A 20135-nucleotide genomic window follows, 5' to 3' on the forward strand; every position below is an offset into this window, starting at 1 on the left:
TGCTTCTCTTGATGCAGCCCAGCACACGGTTGCTGTCTAGGCTGCAAGTGCACACTGCCAGCTCATCTTGAATTTTTCATCAAGCCAGACCTCCAGGTCCTTTTCCTCAGGGCTGCTCTCCAGCCATTTGCCAGCCAGCCTGTGTGTGTGCTTGGGATTGCACTGATCCAGTTGCAGGACCTTACACTTGGCCTTGTTCAGTTTCATGAGGTTGGCCTGGGCCCACCTCTCCAGCTTGTCCAGGTCCGTCTGGATGGCATCCCTGCCCTCTAGCGAGTCAGGTGTGCCACACAGCTTGGGGTCATCTGCAAACTTGCTGAGGGCGCACTCAATTCCTCTGTCCATGTCGAAGATGTTAAACAGCACTGACCCCTGAGGGACGCCACTTGACACTGGTCTCCAGTTGGACACTGCGCCCTTGATCTGCATGCAAGATCACCACTCTCTGCATGCAATCATGCAGCCAATAGGCGATAACAACCAACCTTGCACATACAAAATGAGATCACTAGCAACACAGTAATGTCACAGAAAATCTGAAGCATTCAGGAAATCGCAAGTGAACAAGAACTATTGAGACTACTGGGAAAATAAAAAGATCACTGTCATGTTGGCACTTACAAACACAAGCATAAGTGTCACTTTATGCAATGATATGGGTTAAGCTAGACTATCAGGTCTTGTTCTGAGCACAGCCTGATATTCAGAAGTCCTGAATTTCCTGAGGTCAAATTCCCTGCATCTCAGGCTCTGCTAATTAAAAAACACTTCAGGAAGTGCACTTCAGACTGCTTCTCTTCAGAGGAAGTTCTCCATGAATGTCTGCCAGGAAATAACCCACATTCTCCCTGTACTACACAAACCAATCTTGGCAACCTCTGCATTGTCACTTGCTCATCCCGCTGCCTTATCAAGCTGGCCAATATTGTTACTGCAGTACTTTATGACTTGTCAGTGCCTTAGCATCCATTCATCTTCCTTTTCTTACAAGGACACTCATTACAACTTCACCTACTACTGTAACTCAAGGTGTTAAATCAACATTAACACAAAGGATAAGAAGAACCCTGGCAAGCCATACTCAGTTTACAGACAAAAAAAAAAAATCAGGTTTTCAAGTCTTAGAAAGACCATGGTCTAGTTTGAATTTTGGTCTTCCTGATCCTCTCACAAAACTGTCTTCATTTTTCTTTTTACCAGAACGAAGGTAATAAGGTGCAAAGCTGACATGGACTTGATACGGTGTGCCTGAAATCTAGACACTGCAGAAAGTTCAACACTATACCATCAAGCAGAGAGAAGCAAACTGTCATTTATTATGTTGTACAGGAACAGCCTTGGTAAATGATTCAGAGTAACTTGCTGCCATTCTAAACTTTCCTAGGCCAGTATTAAGCAGTCTTGTGCATTTGCTGCATCAAAGAATAGGCAGTACAGCTCTTAACCCACTAACCAAAATGCAGGATCACATTACCTTACCAGGGAGCAACTGAAGTTGTTCTCATAGAAACTAAGCTACAGTGAACTTCACTGCATACCAAACTCTTAGAGCAGTGATAACATTAGTGGGATGGAACAGATTAGCTGTAGCAAAACAGCTTTTCTTTTACGATGAGGGGATTGAATCCATCATCAGTAAGTTTGCAGATGGCATCAAGCTAGGCACAGGTGTCGATCTGTTGTAGGGTAGGAGAGCCCTGCAGATGGACCTGGACAGGCTGCATGGGTGGGAAGAGGCCAATGGGATGAGATTTAACAAGGTCAAGTGCAGGATTCTACACTTTGGCCACAACAACCTAAAGCTGTGCTACAGGCTGGGGACAGAGTGGCTGGAGAGCACCCAGGAAGAAAGGGACCTGGGGGTACTGGTAGATAACATAAGCCAGCTGAACATAAGCCAGCAGAGAGCCAATGGCATCCTGGCCTGCATCAGGAATACTGTGGCCAGTAGGACAAGGGAGATTATTTTTCCCCTGTACTCAACACTGCTCAGGCCACACCTTGGGGTTTGAGTCCAGTTCTGGGTTCCACAATTCAAGAGACGCTGAGGTACTGGAATGTGTACAGAGAACGGCAACAAAGCTGGTGAGAGGCCTGGAACACAGCCCTGTGAGGAGAGGCTGAGGGAGCTGGGGGTGTTTAGACTGGAGAAGAGGAGGCTTGAGGAAGCCCTCATTGCTGCCTACAACTACCTGAAGGGAGGTTGTAGCCAGGTGAGGGTCAGTCTCCTCTCCCAAGCAACCAGCAACAGAACAAGGGGACACAGTCTCAGGATGTGCCAGGGAGGTCTAGGCTGGATGTTAGGAGGAAGTTCTTCACAGAGAGAGTGATTGGCATTGGAATGGGCTGCCCAGGGAGGTGGTGGAGTCACTGCCCCTGCAGGTGTTCAATAGAAGACTAGATAAGGCACTTAGTGCCATGGTCTTGTTGATTGGATAGGGCTGGGGGTCAGGTTGGACTGGATGATCTTGGAGGTCTCTTCCAACCTGGTTGATTCTGATTCTATAAATATTACCTCCATAATAGCTTTAAAAAAAAACAAAATCCCTCCATGTATAGGCATGCTTGACTTCAGATTAAAAAACAACTATTCCTGCTGATTTATGCATGTCAACATGGTTGCACAAATCAGAACAGGTATGTGATTGCAGGACTAGGATGAAAAGAGATTAGCTACCTCATGACAACAAGAATATATTCTAAGGACTCAGTCTTTCCAAGCTGAAGCAATGCTGCAACAGTCTAATGCCCTGAAGCACTGGGGAGAGTTTCATGGATATTTAACCAAGGCAATCATTCAGAAATCTGCAATTTAAACAGTCTGGAAGGCAGCAGCAACAGCATTACATGGCTATTTCTGGCATCATCAGAATGTACTGCTACAGACCCAACCAAGTCATACTACAAAGGAGTACTATTTACAGAGTCAGACCTTGTTCTCTGCTTTATATTTCCCTATTCACATCTACCAGAAGGGCTAGCAACCAAAACAAATAATTTATTTTGGTATACAGAAAATCTTTCACACCTCCAGAGAGAAGACTAAAACAGTACTTCATTCTACCTCAGTAACATATTCCAAGATAATCCAGAGAGGCTGATGGCTTATTAAACTCTGAGGAATGAGACAACGAAGAAGAGCATAACAAACACTGAAATTCATTTCCCCCAGCCCACTTATTTCTGTGCATAAAACAGCAGTTGCTCTGGGGACAGGCTGAGAACCAAGAGCTATGCTGAGTAAAGGCCAGGACGGAGTTCAAAAAGGCATTAAGTAACACATGGCAAAGTTTGTCTTTGTTATGTTCAAGTTCACTGCATTTTTAACTTCAGTGGTACCTGCCAATACAGCTAGAACATAGAGCGCTTTACAGCCAAGACCCAGCCATAGAGATGAGCATGTTCTGCACTGAACCACTGGTGAACTCACACACACACGTGAACCCAGCCTGCCTGTGTTCATGCTTAGTGGACAAGTAACTCTTCCTCCAATTACTCAAAAGTCAAGAATAACAAACCAGAGAGCAAGCCCAGCAGAGTTCCCTTTCCAGAAGCCAGGAGGAGCTATTAGCACATAGGTATTACTGGCAAGTAGCAACACAGATCAATTATCCTGACCCCTAAGAACCGAGTGGCTATTCTTTATAGCTTTTAAGTGCAAACTTAATCTTCTGAAGTAAGTTTTGCATCAAGAAGGAAAAGGCCCCAAATGCATTAAGATTACAAACATAACATTCAAAATCTAGAGAAACCACCAATCAGTATAGATTTCGTTAGGAATGTGTCCTTCTGTAGGAGATAGAAAGGTGCATCAATGTACTGATCTGCCAGACTCTTCTTCAACGAGTTCTATGCTAGGTACAAGGCTGCTCCAATAGTAGTTTGCTTTCAAGTGTAATAAAATGGTACATTTGGAGAGCATCTGACACCACTCTCAGCGAACACCTTTGGAAGGCTGTTTCTGAGGTGACCGTGCTAGCACCACCTACCGTCAGCAGCTGCCCGGTGTCTTTGAAAGCACAGTACTCACTCCTACCTTCTGCCTACATAACCCTTTGCACCGTGCAGTGCATAAAGTCTGGCCTGAGGACCTAGTCAGAATCAAAGCTAAACAGAACTGCCACTGCTGTCACACGTCTTTCGCAGTAGATTCAGACTGCACGTTAGGAAAAAGCTCTTTACCATGAAGGTGGTTAGACACTGGAATAGGTTGCCCAGGGAGATGGAGAAAGCCCCATCCCTGGAAGTTTTTAAGGCTGGGCTGGATGGGCCTCTAAGTAACCTGATCTAGTAAACCAATCAGCGGAAACAAACAGCATCAGGAAGAAGAAAAAGAATAGTTTGATCTGAAGCAACTAAGCATCACCTATGCATTCAGGATTTCTGGATAATGTTAGCAGAGTGGTTTGGTCAAGTTTTCCACAGTCCCCATGCTTTTCTTCAACGTACGTGTGCTTTGATACTTGGTAGGTTAAATACAGAACTGCCAAGTACTTTCAAGTGTTATTCAAAGCAGTAAGAGATGTGCGCTTTGAGTGCAGATTTTAAGTGTTAGAACAACAAAATAGCATGTCTGAGCAGGGACCTAAAACTGAAACCTCTGGTCCTAAGTTCTGTGGCTCAATCCAATACAAAATTTAACACCAACATTTAAAAACCACCAGTCAGTACTACCATGACAAACTTGACAGCAAAAATCCATCCTACAAGAGAAAAGCTTGAAGAGTACAGCAAGCAGACAAGTACAGCTTTGGTACACCTCCCATAATGAAAAGGCTATCACTGTACACAGAAGAGCTCAAATATTTGCAATATAAAACTTACAGTTTATAAAGCAGCTGGGCAAGCAAGAGCTTCAGTACATTTTTCTGCCCTTTCCACTAGAAGTGTCACTCCAGTATTTGCATATATAATACCAGTTTCAAAAAGGAGCATTAATTTCTTCCTCCTACCAAATCTCCAGCCAGAAAAAAATACAGATATGCCAGTGTGAACCAGACAAGTCAGACATACTTGCAATTTACATTGAACATCTTTCACTGTTTCTTTCTTGCCATTGTATTTCACAGTCTAGTTGTTCACAAGGCTGGTTTTCCTTAAGTCTTATCTAGGAAGGTACTCCAAGATATTTACCTAACAAACTAGTAAATACTTAGTTGTCATGGCTTTACCAGGATATGACTCACTTCAGCCTTGTATGGACCATGTATTCCAAAGAACAAACAGCTTCAGTTCACAAAACATATGAGTATGCTTTTTTGGCCTATGACATCACAACAGGCATTGCTGCTCCTTTTAAAAGGTCAAATAAAATGAAAGGAAGGATAAAACCCCCTTAAAACCACAGGTCTGATTTTTAGGCCTTTATAAACTGAAGGGAGGGGGGCTGTTTTGACCCCCATTCTGTTTTCTGAATTTCCCACACTGTTAAGTTTTCTATGTATAGAAAATATTTGTAAATGTTTGGGTATCCATCTGAAACATAATTCAGAATTAACATAATGTTTAAGGCAAAAATTTTCATCTGACCTTTTTGTGCTTTTTGTTCTAACTGTAGTACTTTGGGGGTCTACCAGTTTAAGTGACAAAACTGAAAAAAAAAACACTCGGCTTATTCCTTGGAGTGGTGAAAGTAAATCAAATTCATAAGAAAAAACTAATAGCATAACAGAAACTAACATCATAATCCAATACCAGAAAAGTGAAAAGGAGAAATAACAAAGAAACTCCATAAAATTGAAAACTGAAGCTTAAGAAAGGCTGACTAACACCCAGACCACTCATGAAGGAACAAAAACAAACTAACAAAAAAAGAGACATTACTCCTGGAAATCCACATCAACAGGAGGCACTAAGGGACCCTTTGTTACTTCATGAAGGTGAAAATATGGAGAGATCCTGGACAGTCAGTAGTCTGAAGCCAAACTGCAAGGTAACAGTCTGAAGGTCCATGAGTGGCCTGGTTCACATGAAATGACAGCAGTTGCATCTCCTTTGTTCTCAAGCACACTGAAGCCCAGGCAAGGGAAACATTAACGTAATCCAAAACAGGTGACAGAGGGGGTTTAAATGAAGCTCTCCATACCAGCAAGTCAGAAGCAGAAGGATCCAACAGGTTACTCTCAAATGCAAGAATATTCTAAACATCCATATATGTTAGCAGCAATAGAAACAGAAGTCAGTACACCAAGGAATAAAACGCAAGAATGCAAATATAACCATTTACCCTTGGAAAAAGGAGAGTCAAAAGGAACCAAAACTCTATTAGGCCAGAAACAGATTAGGCAAAATCCTCCTACAGTTAAGATTCTGCTTAAGACAAATTTGTATGTACCAGAGAAAAGCAGGTGGTGAGAAAGAGTTTATCAGCATTTTGCTCCAAAGCCATCTTATGAATCTGGTCAGAAAAATCTCCAGCTACGCCATTCTGGCAGGCGAGAAAAAACCTTGCAAGTTTCTCCTATGTGCACTTGCTATACAGGTCTACACACTCTGTATGCCTCAGGCTGAATGGAAAGGCCATAAATGGCATGTCAGAGAAAAGGCCAGTTGTAGGAAGCTGAGGGTTTAATATCCACTGTTTAAAAAAAAAACCAAAAAAACTGAATTTTCAACAATTACAAGGACACAACAATGTCAGCTTGGATCATTTTATCCAGAATAAAAGCCCATGTTGAAGTTAAATCATTAGGTGTTCCACATACCTTATGTAGTCTTTCCAGCTCTCAGCAGCAGATGTTCAAGGCAGGATGAAACATGAAACCTGAAATTAACATTTAGAATTGATTAGGATATTTTCTTGACCTAATGTCACAGTAGTCAAATATCCAACAAATCTAGAAGCAAGTAACTACTATTTGCTGATATGAATACAAAGTAGCCTTCCACTGAAGTGAGCTGCAGTACATACCCTGCTTTGTATTTAGCTGGAAGTCCTTAATTAAAAAGCAACACATCAAAAACAACACAAAAAAGTTTGTGTAAGTAGAAGCCAGGGACTTACATCTGAACTCAAACAGATTCTTTACAAAGCAAGTTGCTAGAAATCCTGTAGATTCCATGAAAGTAAACTAGTAACTAGTTTTATCTCTCACCCTGGCTTACCTTACTGAATTCCAGACCAACCCAAAGGAAAGGCATGGCACTGTGAGGATTCATTAGTTCTGAACCCCTTAGTCCTTCAGAGTAACCGGTGTACAAGCACTAACTTGACCTTAACAGTGCATACTGACTCAAACAACAGAAGAATGTAGTCCATAAAGCGGAATTAGGAGCAGACTTAGTAGACCTAAATATAGATCCTAAGCACATAACCACAAAATATACTCACATAGCTACCACCAGTCTCAGCATCAGTAGTTGTACAGAAACTGCCCCAGATTTTTTTTAACTTACTTGGGTGAAAAAAGGCAAACTTCAGTAATCTCAATGTTGCATCGTATCAACACTACTAAAAATCAAAGGAGTCCATACTTACTATCACCTCTTATTCATAAGAGCCCGTACAAAATCAACTACAAAAACAAAGATTTAACAAGGAACACAAGTTCAGCATAACATTTAAAACTTCCAGCACAGACTCAAGCCAAAAACACTATCACATTTCAAGTGACAGCTGTGCATTAAGTACTCACATTATATGCACATGGGCATCAGTTTCCAACTCCCCATTCAGTTTTGTCTGTGCTTCAAATCCTCTCTCAGGACTCACAGCTTTGATCTTGCCTTTCCAAAACTGATCTCAATTCAGCAACCCACAAGGTCTGCCCTTATTTTACTACTTCTATCAACTTGAAGAGTCAAATATCAAAGCAAGTGTGCTTTATGTACGTTTATTTTCACAACTTGCTTCAAGTCCTCACCATTCCTGTACTTCCACACTATGATATCTTGCTTGGTACATGACCAACGCTCCTACTCCCACTTTAGAATACTGTAGTTCAAGATCTGTTTAAACAGAAGCAATAAAGAGTTTGGAATTAAAGAACTTCAATGCAAACCCCATTTATTGCCAGAAAGACACATAAATACATTATAGACCACCAAAATTTGTTTTCTAGGAAGAACAGGTCCTGTGTTCAATATTCTTCTGAGTTTAAAGGTTTTATTTGCCTTTCAGAGAGGAAAAAGCTGATTCAGTTGAAAATTAAGCCAATGACACACACTCCTGTCTTTACAGATTCCCTCTCCTCTTTTGATGAGGAGAGAGCAAGGCATAACACTTGCTCTTGAAAGCACTGGAATAGCATGAGGCAAGCGCTACTGCCATCACACAAAGAAAAACTCCCCCTTCTACTAAGCCTGAATAAGCAGGGACTTGTAGCCTAATAACACAACAGAACTTTCACTTAATTTAAATCCCCATCTAAGAATTAATCATCTATGCTGTACACTATCTTCTTTTAAAGCTGTCTAATCTCTTCAATAAATCCACTTGGTTGTTTATTAATTTTACATACGTAACAAATTGCCATCAACAGCCCAATTTCTTGTAAAAATGAAATACCGACATGAAGTGCAGGCAGAAGATGGAACAAAAGTATATCTAGTTTAACAGCCCATTCCTTCAGATTTCATTCTTTGACTATGTTTTGCAGGGGGCTATTATTTTTGCTTCCATTCACAATCCAAAAAATTACAAGCAATAAGCTCAATCTAACACACAGCGTTCAAGAGGAGACAGTCAGAATGATCTCACAGGAGATGCACATGCCATATACTCTTCCCTCCCTATTTATCATATAAACCTCAAACTTTAAATTGCACCATCAAAACAAAATGAAAAGAGTATTACTCATTTCTGGAAATTGATTAGTTTTTCCAATAATCAATTAAGATTTACAGAACTATTTATGTGCATAAGCACTAAGATATGCAGCAGTAATTACGTTCTCCTCCATAAAGATCTTCTACTGGCCAGAATCATGCCATTTACAGAGGCAATGCTGAACAAATCCACCTAACTCTGGAATTATTATCTTATCCTGAAAATGAAGATTTAGTATCTAGTCTGACTAGGTGCTTTTATAACTGTTCAAACAAAATTCAATACAATTGATGACCAAGAGGCTTCTCCTTGCCTCTACACCACATATGGAGTGTTTAAAATTACTTTTAGTTCCCTAGAGAATAGTAAACAACTTACTCATTGCACAGATGTACACTATCAGTTCCACTTTTTAGCTTAAAGGTTCCCTGACAATTCAGATGTAGCACTAGAGGCAACATTTTCTGCCTCTACATATTAACAGTGTTTAGAAAGCTACCAGATCAACGAGTTTATTCTTTACTTTCCTAAGAAGTATTTCCAAGGCAGAGCGCATCATTAACACCAGTTTCCTGCAGTGGCTGTATTGCACTCAGCGATCCATTTTCACTAAGGATTACTTCATTCTCTTTCCCAATCTCAGAAGTGACTTACCCCTCCCACGACAAAAATGCTGAGAAACATTCTGACTTGCTTTAAAACACATCTGAGTTACAATTATAGGAAGCCTACTGGTGCAACATCAAACTACAAGCTATCATTTTTAATAGTGAAAAATAGACAGAAAGCATAGAGTTCCTGTTATTCTCAAAGTAAAGCTCAGTTTATTGATGTGTAATAAAACATAGACATTAAAGGACAATGCCAAAAGGAAGAAGAAAATCATCCTTCAAGGTCTCTTTCAAACTACACAAGCATGTTAATGAAGTTTTGCATATTTTCTTTCATGAAATCTGTAACTGCACAACAAAGTGGCAACTAAGCCAACTGTTCTAGTAGCAGTGTGCAATTCTTTTTTCCAAGCCATATCTCGGTAGCCTTTTCATCTGCAGCAGAGCATGACCTTTATGGAAAATTTCTTCTCTCTGTGACCTTTACAGCCATAACTGAGAACAGCATTCAATGAAGAAAACACAAGATGCCTTCCTGCAACAGATTCACATCCAAGCTGCACAGTCTCAGCCAATAGCTAACAAGATAATGAAGGATTTGCTTACAAGAGCTTGGAGAAAAATATCAGTTGCTGAGGTTTCTGTCAACTACCTTCCAACTACTAGCATAAACCTGAAAATAACAACCTTATATTCTTTACCTGTTAGCATCAGTAAAATCAGTGCTAGATAGGAGACAAGGGATCATCATGTCACTTCTTGGGTAGGGATAAATTTCTTTCCTGATAAATGAAGCACCTCTCCTACAAAGACAAGCTGAAAGAACTGGAGCTGTTCAGCCTGGAGAATGCTCCAGGAAGACCTTATGGCCACATTTCAATATCTGAAGGTGACCTACAGGAATGCTGGGGAGGGACCGTTTAGAAGGGCCTGTAGCAATAGGACAAGAGGCAACGGTTTTAAACTGGTGCAGAGCAGATTTAGACATGAGGAAGCAGTTCTTTGCAGGGAGAGTGGTAAAATACTGGAACAGGTTGCTCAAGGATATGTTTGATATGTCCCTGGAGACACAGAGGATCAGACTTGATTGGCAGCCTGATCTATTTGGCGGTGTCCCTGCTCACTGCAGGGGAGGTTGGACAAGATGATCTTTGAAGTTCCCTTCCAACCTGATGCAATCTTCAACTTGTTCTTTAAGACTGACAAAAGCCCCCTCCCAAATCTATTCCAGTTGCCATTCTTGGAATTAGAAGTCTTTTTCCCCAGGTAACTCAAGTCTTCAGTCTTATCATGGAAGTATTTGTTTTAGCCACCAGAAGCCTTTGTCCTCTTCATTCTTATGGTAGTCTAACACATGTGAATAATTAAGATAAGGAGATAAGAAGTTAACATCTTAATTTGTTAAGTTCCTGTCACAATATTCATATATTTTCTGACACTGAAAGCAGCCAATGGAGAGGAAAATCCTCTCTTGGTGGACAGTGCTCAAAACTCAACATAACATTCTGGCTAAATCCTACCAGTATTGAATTCAGCAGAACAACTACGCCAAGTACTTAACTCCTTGCTACACACACCACAAAAATGCATTTCCTTTTCTGCACCTCAAAACCAAGATTTATCAAATGAGCAAAACTTAATCAGTAACTTGCACAACTCATCTCACTCAGCACTTTCAAAACCTGAAAATTTGTTTTGAGCAGACATTTGAACAACAAAATTCGAAATGCACTAAACAGAGTAGGAGGAGAGGCTGCAGTTGACAGGCACCAGAACAAGTCAAGAAAACAGCCAGCTTTGTGATTTATACACACTAAAGTGAAAATTACAAGATAATTAATAAACCAACTGGAATCTAAAAGCCTCTAGGATATAATGCTTAAGCCTCAAATAGAAAACGAGAGCTGATAAAAATTCAGAATTACTTCTTCAGCCCTTAATTAACAGCATTCCCATAATCATGCTGTTAACACAAGAGTAACTGTGTTAAGAGAGCACAGAATCTGTAATTTGCAGCATTTGCAGAGCTTCACTGGAAGCAAGAGACCCTTACATAGCAGCAGCGTGGCAAGGTTTCCTGAGTGCGGGCTGACAATGCTACATTATTTAGAATGTAACAAAATTAAGTAGATTTCACTACAACTTTGAGGGAAAAAACCTCCAACTTAATGCTTTTTCCACACACACACTCACAAAATATATGTGCATTTTATTTAGCAAATGCAAGCAGTTCCAAGTCAAGCACTGTGAAAAGTTGACACAAACACTAACAAATGTGAATTAACTCTGATGGTCATGCCAAGGTTCATTTCCAGCTGTAAGACTGCACTTCAAAAGGACAACTTTGACCCAGCATCATAGTTTCTACCTTTTTCTCCTGATAGGTACTCCAAACTCCTCTACAGAAAGCACTTCAGATTTGCTGCATCTTTATATGCCAGTGGACAAAGCTTGTGCAAAGTACTACCCTTATTTTGAAGTGGAATAAGGTACAGCACATAAGTTAAATTATTTCAGCCACCAAAAGGAAAATAAGTAAGCTGCAGCAGAGGCAGAAGGAAAATTCTTGTATACAGTGCTCCTCATCTCTTTAACAAAAGAGATGGATTAACAAAAGCAGTGGGACTAGGCATGAGAAGTCCTAGGTATCAGCAAAAATACAAGGATAGCTCCCTTAAGTTGTGGAACTTGCCAGGGGAAAAAGGTGAAGGGAGATAAAGACTACCACAAAATTAAAGAAGTATTAAATTTAACTCTTCACAAAGAGTTCAAGCAACCAAACTGCGAAGGCACTGTTACATGTTACTTTTCTATGTTACTGCCTAGAATATTAGCATCTATTATGAAGTTGCCCTGCTTTTGAACAGCTCCCACTACAGAACAGCATCTGCAGAGAAGCAAAGGGAATGAAATAGACTTGCTAAAAACTGAGATATGAGCACATGAATGAACCACATGAGTGTTCAGGCACCAGCAAAAGAAATTTCTGTTTGAAACGTGTTAACAGGGGTAAAAAATGGTAAACAGCTTAGTTAATTCACCAAAAATAAAAAGGAACTCTACTCTTTTAAACACTAACTTCATTTTTCTGTGTTCTGTACTAACCTTCACTTGAAAGGTGTGGGCAATAAAAATCCCACTATTTTGAAGTAGTACATAGAATGTTTTTCCTTCAAAGGACAAAGAAATTCAGGAATGGATCCCCCTGTGAAAATAAGATGGCAGTAGACTTTATGCTTTCAATTTCCATGAAAAACAGTGTGAATTTAAAAGATCACCTAAAATCAGTAAGAGGAAATTCTCTTTGAAGATCCTAGAATGTCTGAATCTCAGTATTACTGAGGACGAACTTAGCCTGCATTTACATTGAACCTGCAAGAGATAGGATGAAACAGCCATGGACTAACACCCATGTCTGGAGTTATACTCAGAGGTGATCTATAAATCTCTTACTAGGGCCTTCAGAAGCAGCAATCTTGAAGGCAGTGCTGGAAATGAAGTATCAAATGTTGACAGACTGGGTTTCTTACTGGGTATTGTACATCCTACGGATTCTATCAGGAAACACTCCTTACAGCACTAAAGGCTTAGGCAAAAAAATTGGTTAAAGAGAGGGTATGTTCAGATCTACAGATTCATCATCAAGCACACCGAGTTTGTGTAAAATTAGACTTTTGCCAGCCCCTCACAACTATATTATTTGCTAGCCAGGCAGAAAGAAAACAGGAAATAGTAGCAGCTCTCCCTTCACATATTAGAAAATAAATAATCAGCTGCTGCTTCAAATTCTTCCCAGGAAATTCAGTGGGACTAAGGGAAAAATCTCTGCCTTCTAAAGATACTTCATCGCCTCAGATGGTCTGCTCACCCTCCCCTCCCCCTGAGCTAAGTAAAACAAAAGCAGGAATTACACATTTTCATCTGTGGGTAAACAATGAAAAACCCCAAGCATGGCAGCAGGAAGCAGGAACAGTTAGCAGTCGCTACAGCCCTCTGACCCCTTTCTTTCTATCTAAAGAGTGAGAACAGATTCAGCTCTATCACTGCAATCTCTGCAAAAACAGTGGTAAGTGCTTCATTTGACGACTCTCCACATAGACACTGGTCTAAATGTTTCTAAATTTATTGTTTAGCAACATATCTAGAATGACAGTAGTGGCAAAGAATATAGATCTTCCACTGCTGTCTCCAGGACAACTGATGAGCACATTTTGCTTATAAACTCTTAGTCAAAAGGAAGGAAATTAGTCCAGTGTCTTAAAATGAGAGAAATTACAATTCCATGGGCAGAGAAAGGATCAACATTAATCATAAGTATTAAGCTGTAAACTGACCTGTAGTACACTCTACGAAGTTGGAACCCTGAAGCAAAATGAAACTACTTCGACTTTTTCTCCTTGTGCCCTTTCTGCACTTGAATACAATAAAAGACAGAAGACCAATGCAGAGAATTAGAAGGTGAAAAAAAGGCCATGAAGGGGTCAAAGGAAATGCAATGCAAGAGACTCATCAGTTCAGTTGTAGACTGCTGCAGGTCCAAAGAAAATTCGGATGTATCCACAATTAACACAGATACAAGTGGATCATCAGATGTTCACCAACAAAGCCTGTTGCCTTCGAGCTTTTATTTACTTCTTGTGATTCTGACTTAACAGAAATAGCATTTAAACCCTGTAAACCACATTTCAGAAACTATTCCCCAATTTCTTCTTAATCTACAAACCACTGATACTAGCAGTGATCTCCATCTCCAGATTTCAAGTGCTGTCAGAACTAGAGAGCAGTTCCTGCGGTTGTCCTGCTATCTATCAGAATACCTCTTCCACATACATGATCCTCTACATCAGCTCCCTCCGACAACACATCCTCCAATGCAGCTTCCAAAACATTCTTACAAACTGTAGTAGTTCATAGTAGACCTCTCAGCACAACACACTCAGCTCATCACAACTGCGTCTCTTGTGTCTTCTTTAATACAAGTAGAGAAAATCCAGACCAAGCCATGTGAAGTTTCTTGTGTTTTAAGGAGATGTTTTTGTGTGTGAGCTCCTGCACAGTTTGGAGTGGATTTTTAAAACATTTTCTATTCATAAACACCCAACACTCAGAAGTCCACCCAGTTGCAAGATTTGTATCCCAGAGTCAAGATCATCAAATACTGAGCAACAAACTTCGACCTTAGGAAGCTTGCATGGTAGGGAAAAAAAATCCAGTTACAAAGAAATGGAATAAGGAAAAGTTTAAGCCTACAACACAAAACATGAAGATTTTTAAGCTGCTCAGTCCCTAAAAAGCCACTTTCTTCAACAGTTTATCTGATTGGCCATCAACCACTGCCTGAATAGGGACAGCAGGACACCCCACAAAAAAAACCCCACAAACCCAAAGCTTTTAGAGAGATCTACTTGATCTTCACAGAAGCTCTTCCTCTACTACACTAAAAAGACTATTTTAAACCAGGTATCTATCTGGAGTTCACATTCTCCATTTAATTGCCTGCTCTTTCAACTTAATGCCTTTCTAAAATAGACAATAAATCAGATTCATTGAACATTGTGCTAGAACACACTGGACTTCTGACATTCCTAAGTGGTAGTCATACACGAACCATGAGACTCATTTGAAATTGCTAGTAATTCACAAACTCTAAACTTGCATTAATCTGCATTAAGTTCTGGGTTTTTTCTCCCCTCAAAAGGGTAAATTTTCAAAGCAGCTTTTAGCGCGAATTAACCATCCACACATTACCACCCTAGATCATAATTAACAACTCTATTTCAGGTGCTAAACGAGCACATTCGCAATTCGAGTTTCAGAGTATTCCTAAACCATTTCTGATATGATTCCATACAAAAGCTGAAAGTAAGGATTTGGGTATTTTGCATTTTAACCCTGATCTCTAATTAAAACCTTTTCCAGAAATCAAGTCAGTATGTCCGTGCTTTCACGTTACTCAGTCACAGCACTTAAAACTTTAGAATTACACTAACACAAGATGAGAGGAAAAACAAGGGTTAGTTTCAAAACCACAGCTAATAGAGCTAGATACCACATACTACATACTTGCACATTTGAGTTTTCATTGACAGCTGTCTGCAATGGCAACTCAAAAGCTTACTCTCATGAAACAAACTCCATGTTTTCTCTGCTAACATCCCAGAGTGGTAGTTATAATACAAAAGAAAAGACCTGGAGTATAAATTGTAGCGTTAACATGTCTTTTTAAAGCACCTTCTACCAAGTTACTGAAATCTGTCCAGAACCAGAGAATACAGAGACATTTTAAGCAATAATCTACATTAGATACAAAGCTACAAATATTCAATTAAGACTACAAGATTTGAGTACACAGATTTTACAGCAAAACCACAACCTACTTATATGGTTACCGATATTCTGCAAAACGTGTTTATTGTTTAAACACTAGTACAGGCAACTGTGGAAAACCTGTGGGTGAATACACCTACATTCACTGAAGAACAACCAGCAGCACCACCTACTTCAAAACTGGACTATGAGACCACAAAGCTCTCTGCCTTAGTGAAAAATGTTTTTCCGCAAAGGCTAAGAGATATAAAAGGACTGGGAAGAGCCTAGATTTTCACTATGAATGTTCCATCAGATGGAAGACCATACTGCTACATACAGCAACACTACCAGGGGAAGGAAAAAAAAAAGATCTTTGTTACACAAATGGCAAGAACTAACTTCTTGTTTCTCGAGTTACTCTCTTACTGAACACAATCCTGCACTTATAGATCCATTAAAAAATGGAAAACAATTCCCATAACCTTTAAAACCACCTGTTTTACTACTTAATCCCCCAAAAGTGCTCCTGCTTTTCTCTCCTCCTGTCATCTCCCTAAATATCTATTAGTTTGGTGAAACTTACAAAACCCAGATTCCCCCATTCAGCTGTTAGTCATCATGTGGTAAACCATTATACTGCTTCAAAAAGAAGTCCTTTCAACATGTAATATACTTAGAAGCAAAGTTACATCACAAGCTATCTAGAAATTGAAACAATTTTAAAAGCTATTTCAGCAAATCATACTTTCAAGACACAAGAGTGCTATTTGAAGAATATTCATTTCTGGATTAAGTACTCCAATGCACTGCTAGTTGATTACCATGTCAACTATATGTGCTTAGTACATTTAATAATACCTGAGCCTGAGGTTGAATAAAGCTTAGAGCTTTTGACAGATACATATCATTCCACCTTCTATGTATACATCTTAACCTTCCTGCAAAATAAAAGGTCAACCAACATCAACATCAATCCAAGTCATGGTCTACAGAAACTGGATTTAAGACACAACAGCACAAAAGACAAGTTGATTTCAGAACTGTTTTTCTCTTGTTGAAGAGACTGTACATTTCACACTCCTGTGAGAAAAAATATTCCTCATCGACTAGCACCCCCTCCTTCCTTTGGGTTTTGGCCTTTTCTGGTTAACAGTACCCTAGATTTTAGGTCCAGCGGAGTTTATTACATGGCACATGGGCTCTGATCTTAAAGGTACACATTCACATTCTTTACAGAATCTCAGCCATAAACCTTACTTTGAGAAATCCCCCACTCTCCCCCATCTACATACCACACCATAAGGGCAAAGGTGTTCCAACAAAGATGCAGGGTAGGATAATAATCCCATTTCAGAGGCAACAAACAAGGAGCCGGGTGGAGAAAGGAAGCAGTGGAATTTTAGACATGGACATCAGTAAGATAACAAACTGCTCCAAATAACTATGCAACATTTAAGATTTTCTGGCTCAAATCCAGTTATGCTCTTGACTTTACACTGTAGGTTTAACAGAATCAGAGATTATAAAGGTAGATTACAGTTAAGGAATAGGGGACTTTTCCAATTAACACAGGAGAAAAACAACTATTGAACAACAAAAATCATTTAAGGGATATTGCAATACCACCTTGTGCTAGTTTGAAGCTAGCTGGAATGTTTTGGTGAAAACTAGATTACAGGCTGTGAAAGAGAAACAATGGTGATGTCTACTTCACTCATAGGCTTGCTGAGATGTGTAAGAATAAGAATGTAAATATAGATAAGACAATCGCTCTCTGTCTGGGCTTTGGGCTGCATCTCTCTCTAACCTAATCTGCAGTCTCTGTGATTAATCCACCTGTTTCTTACCACCCCCACCTCCTCCCCCGGCAGACCCTCCAATCTTCCTTGGGCATAAGGCAGTATCTGGGGTAAGGGAGAGGGGTGGGAGAAGGGCAGATGAGAGCCCTCCTGAGGACTCAGGTTTCTGGGAGGGGTGTTGTGTTTCTGTATTACCTTTTAACTTGTATATTTCTGTACATAACTGTATATATTGTAAATATCTGTTTGTGTATTGTGCTAAGCTGTAAATATAAAGCTTCATTCAATTTCCAGAGCCACTGAGTCCAGTCTGAGTGATTTTACAAAGTGTGGGGAGGCAGGGAACACCCAAACCATCCCACACCTCACTTTTTAAACTAACATTTCCATTAAATACTGCAATATGAATCCTCAAGTGTTTCTCCTTCGAAGTGAGCTTTTTGTTCAACACACTTACTCCAGTGCTGCTATAACATACCCCAGTCAAACCGCCAAGACCTGAGCTGCAGGCTGCTGGAGTGTTAGGGCCTACAGGATACACTCCGCTTTCAGAGCACTCCAGTAAGACTGACTGCAAGTCAACCAACACAGAAGCAATACAGTGAACAGGCTTTCAGCTAGGAAGGAAAAAAACCCACGTGCTAACAAAGAGAAGGACTACCCCTTGTCCCAAAAAAGCCTCATCCAAGACAAGGAGGTTTGGAAAGAGAATGGATGTGGAAATTGGCGATGTACATACAGCATGTGCTGCAAAATCAGTCGCAGGGATGGGAGAAGTCTGCTAGAGCCGCACAAGTACAACCTTCCCTACGCTCCAAAACCAGGCTTACAACCCGAAAGAAAAAACAAATAGCAAGTTCCCTCACGAAGCGCAAAGGATTCTCTATCTAATCCAACTTCTGCGCAACCAGCCGAGGCAGTCCGAAGCCACGCTGGAGAACACTTGCTCCCCCTGCCCCGCTGACTTCGGAGGCTATCCCCGGCTTAAAGCCTCTATGTGAAGAGCTGCCCTTGCTTCTCTTTAGATCACACAATCCCACTCTCCAGCTAGTGCAGTAATAGCAACAGTTTAAAAAAACCAAAACGAACACACACAGAAAAACACCACAACCTCCCCCCCTCCCCCAAAGAACTCCTCCCCAGAAAAGCCAAAACCCCAACACGCACAAGAAACAACCTCAACCACTTCCCCTGCCCGCCCGCCCAGGCTCTAAGAAGCAACCGCAGATTTACCAATACGTCTGAAGAGGGGAAGGGGCAAAACCAGGCAGTCAGGCTCCAGCTGAGAAGGGACATCTCCTCCTCCCTTCCCTTTCCCTTTGTTTACTTTACGGACTGTCCCGCTCCGCTCCGCCTCGCCGCCAGCACCTCGCCGCCTTCCGCCACATCCGGTGGGACCGACCGGCGCGGCCGCTCCGCTCCCGGGGGATACAGAGAGGGCCGGCCGCAGGCTGCGCCTCCCGAGCGGAGAAGACAGCCGGCTTCGTCCCGGGGAGGAAGGGACAGGCGCTGAACCAGATAACCTCTCCCCACAGCCTTTTTTCCCATTCCCTTTTCATCCCGCTTATCCTCCCAATACCGCACAACGAGGCTCCCTCGCAGGCGGCGCTGCAGAGGGAAGAGACTCTGTTGGGACCCTCGGTCCACCTCCTATCTCCCCGTATTCGCTTTCTCCCTCGGCTTTCCGGATCCCTTCGCTCGCACCCTGGCCGCAGGGTGCCCTCTGCTGCGGAAGGCTTCCCCACAGCGGGGACCCATGGGCGTGTGGTTTGTGTGTGTAGGGACGGGTGCGCACAGAAGCGTACCCTGTGTGAATGCCTCCTGTGCCCGCTCCCCAGGGATACAGGAGCTCCAAAGGCAGCCCCTCCCGATGAATACAGAAGAAATGGGCAACTCTTCCCCCGAAGAGACCGGGCCGCTGTCGCACTCCGAGCCGAGGTGAGACGGAAGGAGACGCCGCTGCCCCCCACCCTTCTCCACCCCCCGTTATGTAAGTTCGGGCTCCTGGGGCCGATACGCCTTACTCCGCCTGTGCCCCTCACCCTTTTCGTCCCCTTCTCTGCAAAGCTCCTGCCGCCAGCACTCACCGCGCTGCGTGCAGCCGCCTCCGGCCGGCTGGCCCCCGACGAGCGGAGGGGTCGCGGCGAGCTAGGGCGAGGGGAAGAGACGAAGGAGCGGCGGAGATGTCCCGCCAGCGTTGGTTGTCGAGGCCGCCCGGCTGCCGCCCCTCTCACCGTGTGTCGGTGCGGGCAGCTGCCGCCCGCTCGCCTCCCTGCCCGCCCCGGCCACTCCAGGCCGCTCCCCCGCCCTCCCGGCGCGCTGCACCATGGGATGCGCGGCTGCCCTCTCCTTCCCCGCCCGGCTGGCTCCCGCACTAACATGGCTGCGGGGGATGGGGGGGGTCAGGCTGCCGCCCCTCCAACCGAGGAGCGCCGAGGCGGGAGTCGCCCCGCCCCGCCTGCGCAGGCGCGGCTGGCGGCCCTCAGGTGGCGGAGCCGCCGGGACCCGCCGCTGCCACCCTGAGTCTCGTCGGCTGTTCGTGAGGCGATAGCGGTGGAGCCTGTCCTGGCATTTCACCGATCTCAGGGGCTTTTCCATCCCTTTCTCTTTCCTTCCTTCTTCCTTCTTTTCCCGAGGCAACGCAGATCC

The 20135-nt window shown here is 42.3% G+C and overlaps 1 protein-coding gene across 4 annotated transcripts in view; it reads right to left on the minus strand.

Moving 5' to 3' along the window:
• Nucleotides 1-19798, minus strand: part of PTK2 (protein tyrosine kinase 2) — a 196855-nt gene extending 177057 nt beyond the window's left edge. For 3 of the 4 annotated variants that reach the window (XM_064154375.1, XM_064154374.1, XM_064154368.1), the window contains exons 1-2: nt 19574-19798; nt 6705-6763 (exon numbers count right to left, since the gene is read on the minus strand). The gene's annotated coding sequence lies outside the window, so the exon portion shown is untranslated. Of the gene's footprint in view, nt 1-6704; nt 6764-18719; nt 18823-19573 lie in introns of those variants that run through there. The other variant, XM_064154369.1, reaches the window with a different exon arrangement.
• Nucleotides 19799-20135: the final 337 nt, after the last annotated feature.

This window comes from Pogoniulus pusillus, chromosome 14 (genome assembly GCF_015220805.1).
Source record: "Pogoniulus pusillus isolate bPogPus1 chromosome 14, bPogPus1.pri, whole genome shotgun sequence".
Taxonomy (NCBI): Eukaryota; Metazoa; Chordata; class Aves; order Piciformes; family Lybiidae; genus Pogoniulus; species Pogoniulus pusillus.